Here is a 12,362-nt window from a genome sequence, read left to right as displayed (position 1 = left end):
AATTAGAATAACCAATATTAAAATGAAAAATATGTACGTACATACATCACGAGCATTAAGCTTTTTTTATAAGATAATATTTATATATGCTGGTCAGTAAATTTATGAAATATTGTAAATATCCAATCAGAATAAATAATTATATTTATTTAGGAGCGGATTTGAGAAATTTTTGTAGATATACAATATAGCTATTTTTATATTTTATCTTTTATTTCTATAGTAAATTACAATGAACTTCCAGTAAGAATTTGATTAACAAACTTGAATGTTATTTTTTTAACACGTTTTACTTACTAACCGATTACAACAGAGACGAAGAATATTTTAGAGAAGGTAACATAAAAGTCTAGGCATCCACAGGGCTTATGACATGTCATTGGCTGGTTTAATTGGCACTGTGTAACATTCACCATTCTGCCCATATTTGAAATTCTTTATTCCTTCAATCCTTTCATTTGTTGAGGTTTGTGAAATTAAAGAGCTGAAATCTTTATTTATGCGGGTGAGATTCATCTAATTGAATTATTTCACCTGAATACTGGCAACGCCTGAAAATGTTATTTTTTACAATTTCTATATCTTCTTCATGGACCAGGTGGATCTATCAACAATATTTTGAGTTTGTCCAAATTTTTATAGACAAGGGCTGGATTCAATTCTCTGGGGAGCTGTTAATATTAACATATTGCAAAAGAGATGAAGAACATTTTAGAGAAGGTAATACAGAAGTCTGGACATCAACAAGGCTTATGACCTGTCGTTGGCTGGTTTAAGTTTTGTTTTTTTAACATTCACCATTCTGTTCATATGTTTATTTATTCAAAATTGTGATGAAACGGCTCTCTTCATTTTTACTGGAAAGATCCTAGATCATTACGATAATTCCAACCCTTTAAACACATGTGACAATATTCCCATCAGCAGTCGCACGTTCGAAAAATAAAATAAAACGAACCACATCATTAAAAAAATTGTCTATTCATTTGTATGCGTTTAAAAACAGCCGCATAATAAATTGAGTTTACTTTATACATGAATGAAACTAATCCCTAGACATTGTCCCTAGCAGCCACACCTAGGCAGGCGGCCATAAAGAGGTTTTGCATATTTGACCAATTAAGGAGAACTTTTAAACTAATGACGCGACAGCATACCCCGAGGCTTACTATCGGAAATAATATCGTTGTTGCATTTTTACTTTATGTATGTATATGATGCTGGTATTACTGTTATTATTATTATTATATATTTTTAGGTTTTTTAATAATGTATTTTTGTAATATTTAATTTGGTACTCATTTTTATTTGGTACATTGATATTATTATTTTCAATCAAATTTCTGAAATTTGTACAACTGCTAAAATCGCTATTACTTTCTTTTTTGTCTGCTGTATTGAGATGTTTTTATAATTTTAAATTACTTTTAATTACTTATATTGTATATGCATTTAAAATCAATATATTGCCTCTCTTACTATAATGTGTCATTAATTTTGAAGATGTTTTTTAAATTGACTTAAATTTATCGTCTTATTTTTCATTTAAATATTATTTTCATCGTTTCTTTGAATACCCTAAAATATGTATGTTTATATTTATGTTTTTCCTTTATTAAAAATGTTATTACTATTTTATTTTATTTTTATATCTGAGCATTTTTTTAATTCTTTATTTTAATTCTTACCTTTTAATTACTTTTATAAATTTTCTTCATTTTTATTATTATTTCCATTTGTAAATACATACTACAAACTTTAAAATAATTTTTTTTAGTTTAATTTCAATTTTCAAACAACATCTATTTGTGTTTTTTTTTCCTTCTCTTTTTTGTAGTTAAACTAATAACCTTACATATAATTACTTTATAATATGGAAACTTCACTGCTCCATTAGAGTTAAGTCTAACTGTGTAAAATATGAAACTATGTAACTGTACTGTATGTTTTCTAAATAAAAGAAAATAGAATAAATTATGATTTATTACTCCTATTTCATACAAAAGTATAGAGTGAGTTTCTAGAAACCATTTCTCAATTATCATTTTATTTATGTTTATATATATATATATATTCTTTTTTATAGATAAAAAAAAACAAAAAATTTTTTTTTTGTTTTTTTACAATAAACATAAGAGGTTAAAACAGAGTATTCAAAAAATTAAGCATTATTACATAGCAATGAAATACATAATAATTGTAAAAATAGTAAACAAAAAAAAACCCACAAAGGCATGGCCTGTTTGTAGGTATACAAGAAAATATTAATGAATTTTTGCTCCTATAATAAATAATGGACAGTTATAATATTTTTGTGTAACATAAGAAAAAAAAAATAAAACATCCTGTAAAAGATTATATGGTAATTTTTTTATAGTAATTAAAAATGGAAATAAAAAATATTTAAAAAAAAACAAAAATATTCAATGATACTTTCATTTTGTATAATTTATTATGTATGAATCTAAATTTGTATAATTAATATTTTAATATTTATATCTGATTATCTTTTTTACATTGTATTCTTTGGAATAAAATTATTTATTACTTGTACCTTGTTTTTCAGGATTGTTATTCTATTGCTTCTCATGTCATTATAATTTAGTCTAATTAATTTTACTACGTATTTTTTATTTTAATTATTATGGCTTGACAAGAGCATAGCCTAAAAAGCCTTAATAAGTTCATTCACATTTAAACAAGTGTAATTTTGAATGAATAAATAAATAAAAATTACTTAAAATTATTACAAAAAGTTATTCAAGAAATAATATTTTTTTTATTTAAAAAAAAAAAAGAACAAACTACTTAAATACTTTTTGAAAATAACCAAGAGATGACAGTCCTTTCGCTGAAAGGATTGATGCACGTAATCGAATAGACTAGAACCCCATTTTACATGTTTTTTAAGACAGGTTTCTTTTTTTTAAACTTTTGTGTGGCTGTAATGTCATACTAGTCGACATAGGACACAAGACTTGATATATCTTTCTTTTTTCAAAATTATGAATTAATATTTTTTTATAATCTTCAAATGGACATTTTTACACCCGATTTGAAAAGTAAAATTGATATAAATATGCTAAATGTTAGTACAAAAAATATTTATCCTTGCTACGCGAATAATGAATATCCGCTAATTCAGCAACATATCCATACAAATACCTCATACAAGAGAGATCACGAAGATATAAGTCACAAGTCATAACAAAGAAGACAAAGACGCTGTTTTGCGGCGGGTGTTGTCTAAAACAGATTCAGTCTTCAGTCGGTTGATGGCAGTGATGAGGGACGCACGCGCGTGACATGAGCGGCGTATTTATGATTTCAAATTTATTTTGCCATAAAAGAATTAAATTGTACGTTTATTCACATAAATTATTGAAAAGGAATTATTAAACAGTATGTCTGCATGTTCGTTTTTTCCAAATGTCTGAACTTTAGAATATTCAGTATTTTAAGCGGTAACACGATGTTACATCACCGCGCGCAACAGGATTATTTACCACAGTCTTTTAAGAGTCAAATAAATATTTAAGTTCTTATGCTATACTCAAATATTGAATTTTTCGGGGGCATTTTCATCGTGTTGTTAAAGACTCTCTATTAGATAATGGAAATCAATTTGTGGTAAAGGGGAGTTCAAACCTCGAACCTCTAAATCCGTGAGTCCGCTACTTTAGCCACAGGACCACAACCCGATTATTTTGAACGCGTTTCGAAATGTCAAGGTCATTGGTAACCCTGTCATTCAATTTTCCACACGTTCGCCTGAGGAAGTGCATTTGAGCCGCGTTCATTCTGCTTTCATCTTTTCTCTGCCAGTTTTGTGTTTCATAAAATATCGTTTTTGTCGTGTTATTTACTTAGAAAACGTAAAACAAGATTTGGAGCGTTCCAACCTCAGACCAGCCGATGAAAGGTCATGAGCTTTGCAAATGCCCAAGCTTCTATAGCCCTGCTCAAAAAGGTTCAAAACATTTGTTGGAATATCTTTTTATTTCATTCTGTTACCCCTTTGGCAGGGGCCAAAACGCCCAGTAAGGGAGATAGGGGGTTTAAAAAATCAGAGCGCGTGCAAAATGATACAAATTGGTCTTGTTATCTTGTCGCCCGAGGGGTTGAATGTGGTTCACGGGAATGAAGTTAATAACCACAGGATATTATTATAATTGCTTTAATCTTAAATGATTGAAATTTCGTTGATTTGTTTGTTACGTCATCATCATTTTCCTATTTAAACCCAGTAGTGCATTTCGCACAGCATCGGTACTTCATAATTGATTTTATTACATGGAAGGTAAACTGATCACTCTTACGCTTCAGGCGCCTTGAACAAATGGTAAAAAAGAAGAAAAAAATTACAGATATGAAATCAAATAAATAAAATAATCATTCGTTTGAAAATGCCCTCACAAGGCAAAACAATTGTCATGAAATTGTTGTTTTATATATGTAAAAATAAAATAAAGTGTTCAGTAGACTCAAATCAGTATTTAAATTTCTTATATTATAAGTTGAAATATGGAGTTCTACAAAATAAACACCAAATCAATCAACAAATAAAAGGTATTATAATATACATTCTGGCCTGTCATTGGCTGGTTTAAGGAGCCACTTTACACACTGTGTAACATCCACTTTTCTGTCCATGTTCGAACATCCACATTTTCTCACTAGGGAGAAAATTGAGCCTGTCAGCAAACATTTGGACTTACTCAAAATATTGTTCAATATTTCACGTTCATCCTATCAAAAAGTGGACCTACATATGACTTTAACCATAGGCGAACGCGCTAACCACTACATTTTACCACCGAAGTAGCAAAGAAATGCCCAACACTCCTCTAGTGGAACGGAAGGCCTGTTGACTACTACCAACAGGCCGGCTTCTCCTGAAAAGTTTTAAGTGGTTTCCTCTCCACATGAGCAAATGCTGAGGAGTTCCTGATTAGCACACATTAGTTTAAAGTTTACCTAGCCTTGTTCTCTCCACTGCTGGATGAAGGCCTCTTCAAAGGGTCTCCTCTCCTTTTTATCATCCATGTCCACAGTCCATCGAGGTAATGTCGTCGGCCCATCTTTTTGTGGCCTTCCAACACTTGCTTGCCCATGGTCTCCACTTTATTATGCTAGGTGTCCACCTGCACCACTCAACTGTCCCGCTTTCTGTCATTTTAATTTTGCTGCACGATCCAATCAAATCCCCGGTTCGGCGCCAAATTTTTTAATTTTTTCTGTTTCTTAGACAGACACCGAGCAAATGTCGTGTATGGATTGTTACGTGCATTTTAGTTTTTGGCTACTTGTCTGTGTTAAACAAGAATTATAGTACTTATGTCGTCACTGGTAATATACACGATTCATAGACTTCTTTTTAAACATACTGGGACATGTTTTTTTCAAAAATTTACTTTAGTCCTCCAAATGCAACTCAACTTAGCCCTATTCTTCTAGGCCACTCCGCTGCTGGTTACCTTTACCAAGTTAAACTTTGTGTCCTAGATATATGTATTCATTAACCACTTCGATTTTTTTATATGAAAATTTCTTTCCTTATTGGACTCATGATTTTAGTTTTATTGAGATTCATTTTCTAACCAATCCATTTTTATGTAGTTTCATAATCATTTCGCCTAGCTCATCCATGTCTTTACTTATGACCACATATCATCTAAGAATCTTAGGTGACTCAAGTACATGCCATCGATCATTACACCCTTATTTTCCTCTCCCAGTTCAAGGTTTTAATAACATCTTTTCTGACAAACGTTAAATAAATTTATTAAATAATCTCATAAAAGATGGCCAGACACTAGACGTAAAAAAAATGTGGGGGTGAACATCTTTAGACCTATAAAATAAAGCTCCATCATGTTCAGTAAAATGTAGACCGTTTACGAGATATTGCATTTTTTCTGTAATATCTTCTTAGTGGATAAATTAATTTCTTTTTTTCTACAACAATAAAGTATATTCTATAATACTTTTTGAAGCAAAAAAAATACGCTCTATCACATTATCGGAAGCTTTTTAAAGTAATTATTTAAAGTATGAAAATAGCGTCCGGAATCGCCTATTTTAATAATTATTTGAAACTCCGATATTCTTCATGGTATTTCATAAACTTATTCAATTATAAATACTTACGACAATGCGATACATTTTTTTTGTGTTTAAACACAAGTGTTAGATTCTTAATAACAATAGTTAAAGATAAAAAAAAGAAGAAACAAAAAAAACATCAACCAAAAATAATTTAAGGTAACTAAAGGTAATCAAAGTTTTTTTTTGTTTTTTAATATAAAGATAAATGTTACAAAAAAATGCATTCTTAACTCTATGGGGCCAAGAACCCTGTTCTGTGTTGGGATACAATATAATAGAAAGTGGAAGAGTGGATATAATTAAAAAATACCACAAATACAAATTTTTACATAAACATAAATTATATAGTAAACATCTGGACAACGTGCTTAATACTACTATATATAAATCTTTGCAATGTCTCGCAGTAGTCTCCTGCAATGGTCTCTTCCCTTAGACAAAATAAAAGTTTAACATCTCGAAAACTGTTAACATTTTACTAGACATAATAATTATCCTTTATTTCATATGTACAAGGTGTTCTAACGCTACAATTTTTTTTACGTCCAGTGTCTGGCCACCACTAACTGACTTTTCTGTCTTCCGGTTTTGAGACATATTTCAATCAATATTTAAATTGAATTGCTTGGTTTAAAAAATATGACGTTTTTTCTTATCAATCTGTTAACATAAAAATGTTTATAAAGCTTGTTGAATATGACTTGCAAATTCAACTCTATTCGATTGATCTTAATCCTCCAAATGCCCTAAAAATCACATCTAATAAAAGTTCCATTAGGGAATTAGATAAGTAAATAATAAATATGGTAATATATTGGCAATTGTGGACCCTTAAGTGACTATTGAAGGCATACGATAAATAATTTAATTACGCTTATAAAAGCTAATGGTACATAGTTCCCCCTGACCCTCTTATACGAGATTAAATCAATAAAATTTTGCCCATTTAATGGGGCTGCAAGATGAAAATTTAGGGTTATTTAATTGTACTTATTTATTGTTCTAATATTTTTCAATAGGTCACACAATGTTCAATCAAAATTATCATTCATAAATTACATAGAGAAAAGATAAATTAAGGAATTAACAGAAAAGCAGGAAAGTTAAAAACTGAACTCAAATAAATAGTATATAGGAATGGATAAATATTTAATAAAAAAATATAGTAAATAAGTAAAATAGTAATTAAAAAAATTGTGTTGTATAATAAATGAGACGCTTGACGGTTTGATTATCGGTGAGAAAACGAACAATAAATATGATTTATCTCAAGCCTGGGTGTTCTGTGCTTTAATTCACCTCAGTAATTGGGCCGCCCAGCCTGTTGCGGTGTGAAAAAATAAATAAAATATATACATACATATAGTGTAGTGGTCAGCGCGTTTGATTCCCGACGTGGTTGAAATGAAATATTTCTTTAAAGAGGTGATTTTACACTAAAATATTTCATAATCCCCTACTGGTACCTGAAGCGAAAGAGTGACCATCTTATATTTATGTAATAAAAATGATCAAGATATGCTGCGAGTAGTGTACCAATGCAGTGCCCTGTGCACCATTAGGTCCGGTAAGGTAATGATATATAAATATCTTTATATATAAATATAAATATTTCATCCTTATGATTAACCGAAATATTTTAATTTTAAGGGCCATTTACGAGTTGCAAATAACTCACTATTATAAAATAGGAAGTTGTAGCATAGTGGGGTTCGAATCTCGGACATTCTGATACATGAGTCTATGACATTCGCCACTGAACGACAACCCGATTAAAAAATAATTATTATATTAATCAGATACCCACAGTGGGTAAAAAAAAATCGTAGAAGGATTTATAGTTCGAAAGTTTTGTTTTTAAAACAATCAATAATGTAAAATGTATATTTGAAGCGCCAGCTATGTAGTTATTTATCATAATAAAATAAATTTAAAAGATTATGTTTAGATACAAAAAAAAAATTAAGTAGTTAAAAACAAAGTTGTTTTATCTTTATTCTATTACAATTAATAATGTTATTATTTTTTTTCAAAGAGAAACATTTTTGCAAAGGAAGGAACAAAAAAATGGGACATCTCACACTATTCTTCCCTTCAAAATTCATTGTATGCAGTACGGGGGTTGTAAATATTATTTGAAGGGTGGTTTTGCGTAAAAATAAAAATAATAAATAGGGGTGGCCTTACATATGTATACATTGTCTATTATTCTGAGATATTTATAGTCTGCAGAAAATATTTTTGCCAGTATTTAAACAATTTAACTTTGATTTTCTGGTATACAACTTTAATCCAGGCGTTTATAAAATCAAATTGTGCCAAGGCGGATGAAGAATACAGATTTGTTTGTAAAATAGAACCAGAACCCTGGAAATTGTTTTTTACTAGATTGCTACTCTAGGTAAAAATCCCGAAAAAGGGAATCAAGTGAGGTAAATTCGGCCTTGTGGCGTAGTGGTTGACGCATTCGCCTACTATGCTTGTTGAGGACCCAGGTTCAATTCCACGAAGGGCCAACGTGAAATATTAGTTTTCAATATGTTTTTACACAGCAATACGTAAATTCTAAAATCAACCAATCACATGTCATAAGCCCTGTAAATGCCTAGACTCCCATTTGTTCTCCGTCTCTGTTGTAATACGTTAATCTTTCAAAATCTATAGTGGGTGAAATCCAGTATTTGTCTACCAAAATTTTGACAAACTCAAAATATTGTTGATATTATTAAATAGACATTTTAAAATTAGGAAATAATATGCAATAAATCGACCTAAATAATATAATTTCGTTTTTCAACAATATTTTGTGCATGTCCAAATCTTTGTGGACAAGGGTATATGTTAATAATTCTGTAGAATTTACAAAAATATTCTATAAATTTGTCAAAGAGTTTTTACCCCTGAGGACGGAAGGTTTTACGACCCTTAAAAGTTGAAGTAATTTATTTGGCGATATGCAAAATCATTACAAAAGAGGCGGAAAGAGTTGAGGTAAGTTTTCCATTATAACACTAAGCACGCTTCATACAGGGGCGGTCAACGGAGGGTCAATAAAAATAATCAATTAAATAAAATAAGATTGAAATGCGCGAAGCTTGGCGTACCGTAATATGTATAATAATAATAATAATATTTGGCTGATTTATATAGCGCCATTTTTGTAAAAAATCACCTCAAGGGCGCTTTACAATTGTATATCTAAACTTACATTCTAACTAAACTTGAGTGATATGTTATATTTCTAGATTTAAAATTGAGAGTATGATAGTCCAAAGGAGTGGGATTTTAGTTGGGATCTGAACTGACTGGGACTGTCGATGATTCGTAAGTTTGAAGGCAATTGGTTCCAGGCCGAGGGACCGGCGGCGGCAAAAGCACGATCTCCAAATCTAGTGTTTGGGGAGCGCCGGATTTCGACAAGTTTTCCTCTTCCTGAATCAAACGCTGACCTAAGAGTAGATTTTCTTCGACATGTATTTTCCCTAATACAAAGGTTCGATAGGTATTTTGGAGCCATTTCATGAAGGGATTTGAATACTGTCCAGCACAACTTGTATTTTACTATCTCTGGGCTTTTTAACCAGTGCAAATCTCGAAGATGTTGTGAGATGTGAGAATATTTCTTTACTCCCGTAATAAGCCTTGCTGCTGCATTGAAAACAGATGTTATAAAATATATGTTTATAAAATACACATATTACGCTACGCCATATTTATGTATGTAAATATATCCGTATAAAATTTCTGCTCTACAAGATATTTAACTTGCTTTTACGTAACATATATTATTTCATTTGATAACAACCTTTCAAGCCTTCAAATAAAAAGAACAAGAAGACAAAGATAAAAAAAATAAAATACAACAAATAGTCTTCTCCTGCATTATTTTACAACAAATTAGTCGATAATTTATAGCTTCTTCATCGTTCACTGCGGAAATATCGTGAGCAGCTTTATTTAATTGATTGGATGCGAACAAAAATAGATGTCGGAAATGATCAGTTTCGTCTACTTGACATTTCATTTAGAATGCTTATAATCAAATGAACTATGTAATTAATATAATGTAAAAGCAAACACAATAGCCTATAGAGCAGAAAATTATCTTTCGAATGACGTATAACTTTGACCATTTCATTTTACTTGTTGAACTCATTCGGCCTCGTGGTGTAGTTGTCAGCGCGTTTGCCTACCATGCAAGAGGTTTCGGGTCTTATTCCCGACATGGTCAACATGAAAAAAATATTTGAAAAGGTTTTTTTACACTAGAATATTTCATAGTCCCTGGACTGGTACCTGAAGCGTAAGACAGATCATCTTACCTTTGTGTAACAAAAGTGATCAAGAAACACTGCGATTGGTACCAATGCAGTGCTCTATGCACCATTGGGTGCGGAAAAGGAATGATGATGATGACACATTTTTTAATTTGGAAAAAATATATATTTATTACTTCGTGATATCACGTGATTGGCTAATTTCACACCATGGCGAAAATCCACACGGTGTCATTGAAAATAACATTGAGCGGTTTGTATTTATTGAATTATAATATATACTCGTTTATATTTATAATTAATATTTATTTTAATATTTCTCCAAAATTAATTACATAATTTAATAAAACTATATATTTTTTACTGAGTCGTTAAATTTCTTTATTTTAAATACAAAGAATAGTTTTTATTGATTTAGAATATGCTTTTTTCATAGATATACCATCAATAGGTAATTGGTTTTAAATGCAAATATCATCATCATTCCCTTTTCACACGTGATGGTGTATAGAACACTGCATTGGTACACTAAATTCAGTGAATCTTGATCATTTTTGTTACATGCAGGCAAATTTATCAGTCTTAGGCTTCAGATACCAGTCGAGGAACTTTAAAATATTCTAGTATAAAAACACCCTTTACAATAAATATTTCTTTTTAATCGTGTCGGGAATCGAACCTGAGACCTCTTGCATGGTGGGCAAACGCGCTGACCATTACACCACGAGGCCGACTAAAAATATACATATTGATAGAAGTGACCGTAAAAAGCATCACACCTGACTTTCAAATATTTCGTACCTAAATATTAAAATATGGGTTACATACAGGTAAAATAAAAATCCAAATATAAAAAAAATTAAAATAAAGGTTTTAGGTACGTAAATGATAAATTAACAAAGATATTTATTTCGTTAGCATTATTTTGTTATAATATTTAGCACATAATTATCACTGCCCAGTTTCCGTATATTATGTGTGTACCTGATAATTTTTAAAAATGTCATAGCTCGCTAAAGACGTTAAAATATTAAAAAATGAATTTAAAACATTGTACAAAATTTGTAGATAGAGATTATTAACCCCTTTAAACTACCAAAGGGTGGCAAGCGGACGGCTAAAAGTAAATTACGAGATAGAGTTATAAAAAAAACCAAAGCAATAATAGAACCCCCACAGGTCACGTGGTGCACGCCACGTGCCAGTACTAAGGCTAGTTTAGTGAAAAAACAGGTTTGCTAAAAGGTTGTTATTTAGGCAAATTAGGGGAGAGAATTTAACTGCCTGGTTTTGCAGGGTTAAATAACAAAAAAAAACATTTGTGCTTACTTTCAAGTTTTGTTGTTTATTTTTATTAATTTAAACAATGCAAATATTCTTAATTATTTAGTTTCTAGTATATAAGATTTATTGCTAAAGAAACACGAATTTACCATAAGGCCAAAAGAAGTAGGTGCTCGATCAAGAGTTTATATAATAGATCAATAAATTACAATCCATTTCGCATCTTCAATTGCCTTTTTTTGTGTGCATAACATAAAGTTTTAAAGTAAAATGGTATAATGTGCTTACTAAAATACGATAATAAAATTTTTTTGCTTACTTGGTTCACCAACAAGCCCAAACTTAATTATATAGGCCTATTAAAAATTTAAAAGTACTGTAGTTAGGTGTGTTTTTACGGTTATTAATTTTGTTTTTCAAAAATGCCTTCTTTATTTATTTAACTTTTTTACAATTAACCGACGTTTTTTGTTTCTAGCTAGGAATTTCCTGTATTTAGGAATTACTTTTTTTGTAACGTGTATTTTCTCTTGAATGATTCTAAAACAATTACTTTAAATTAATACTATTAGTATTCAAAATTGAAGCACAAATATGAATTTTAAGAAATGTCAATAATTATACAAATTAAAATGTAAATTCTAACAATAATGAAAATTGAAATATTAACATATGTTAAAAAATATTGGACAA

General features: G+C 30.2%; 1 protein-coding gene across 4 annotated transcripts in view; it reads right to left on the bottom strand.

The window, feature by feature from the left end:
* Window positions 1-12,362, bottom strand: part of Hr51 (photoreceptor-specific nuclear hormone receptor 51) — an 89,184-nt gene that overhangs the window by 63,008 nt on the left and 13,814 nt on the right. For 2 of the 4 annotated variants that reach the window (XM_088235772.1, XM_088235771.1), the window contains exon 3: window positions 7,469-7,574. The exons of the other annotated variants lie outside the window; for them this stretch is intronic. The gene's annotated coding sequence lies outside the window, so the exon portion shown is untranslated. The remainder of the gene's footprint in view (window positions 1-7,468; window positions 7,575-12,362) is intronic. 4 annotated transcript variants of the gene reach the window in all.

Source organism: Micrasema longulum, unplaced genomic scaffold (assembly GCF_059751315.1).
Source record: "Micrasema longulum isolate JH-2025_06_02 unplaced genomic scaffold, ASM5975131v1 h1tg001434l, whole genome shotgun sequence".
Classification (NCBI taxonomy): domain Eukaryota; kingdom Metazoa; phylum Arthropoda; class Insecta; order Trichoptera; family Brachycentridae; genus Micrasema; species Micrasema longulum.
Note: the sequence above shows the minus strand (reverse complement) of the source record. Positions and strands in the feature narration are given on the sequence as shown.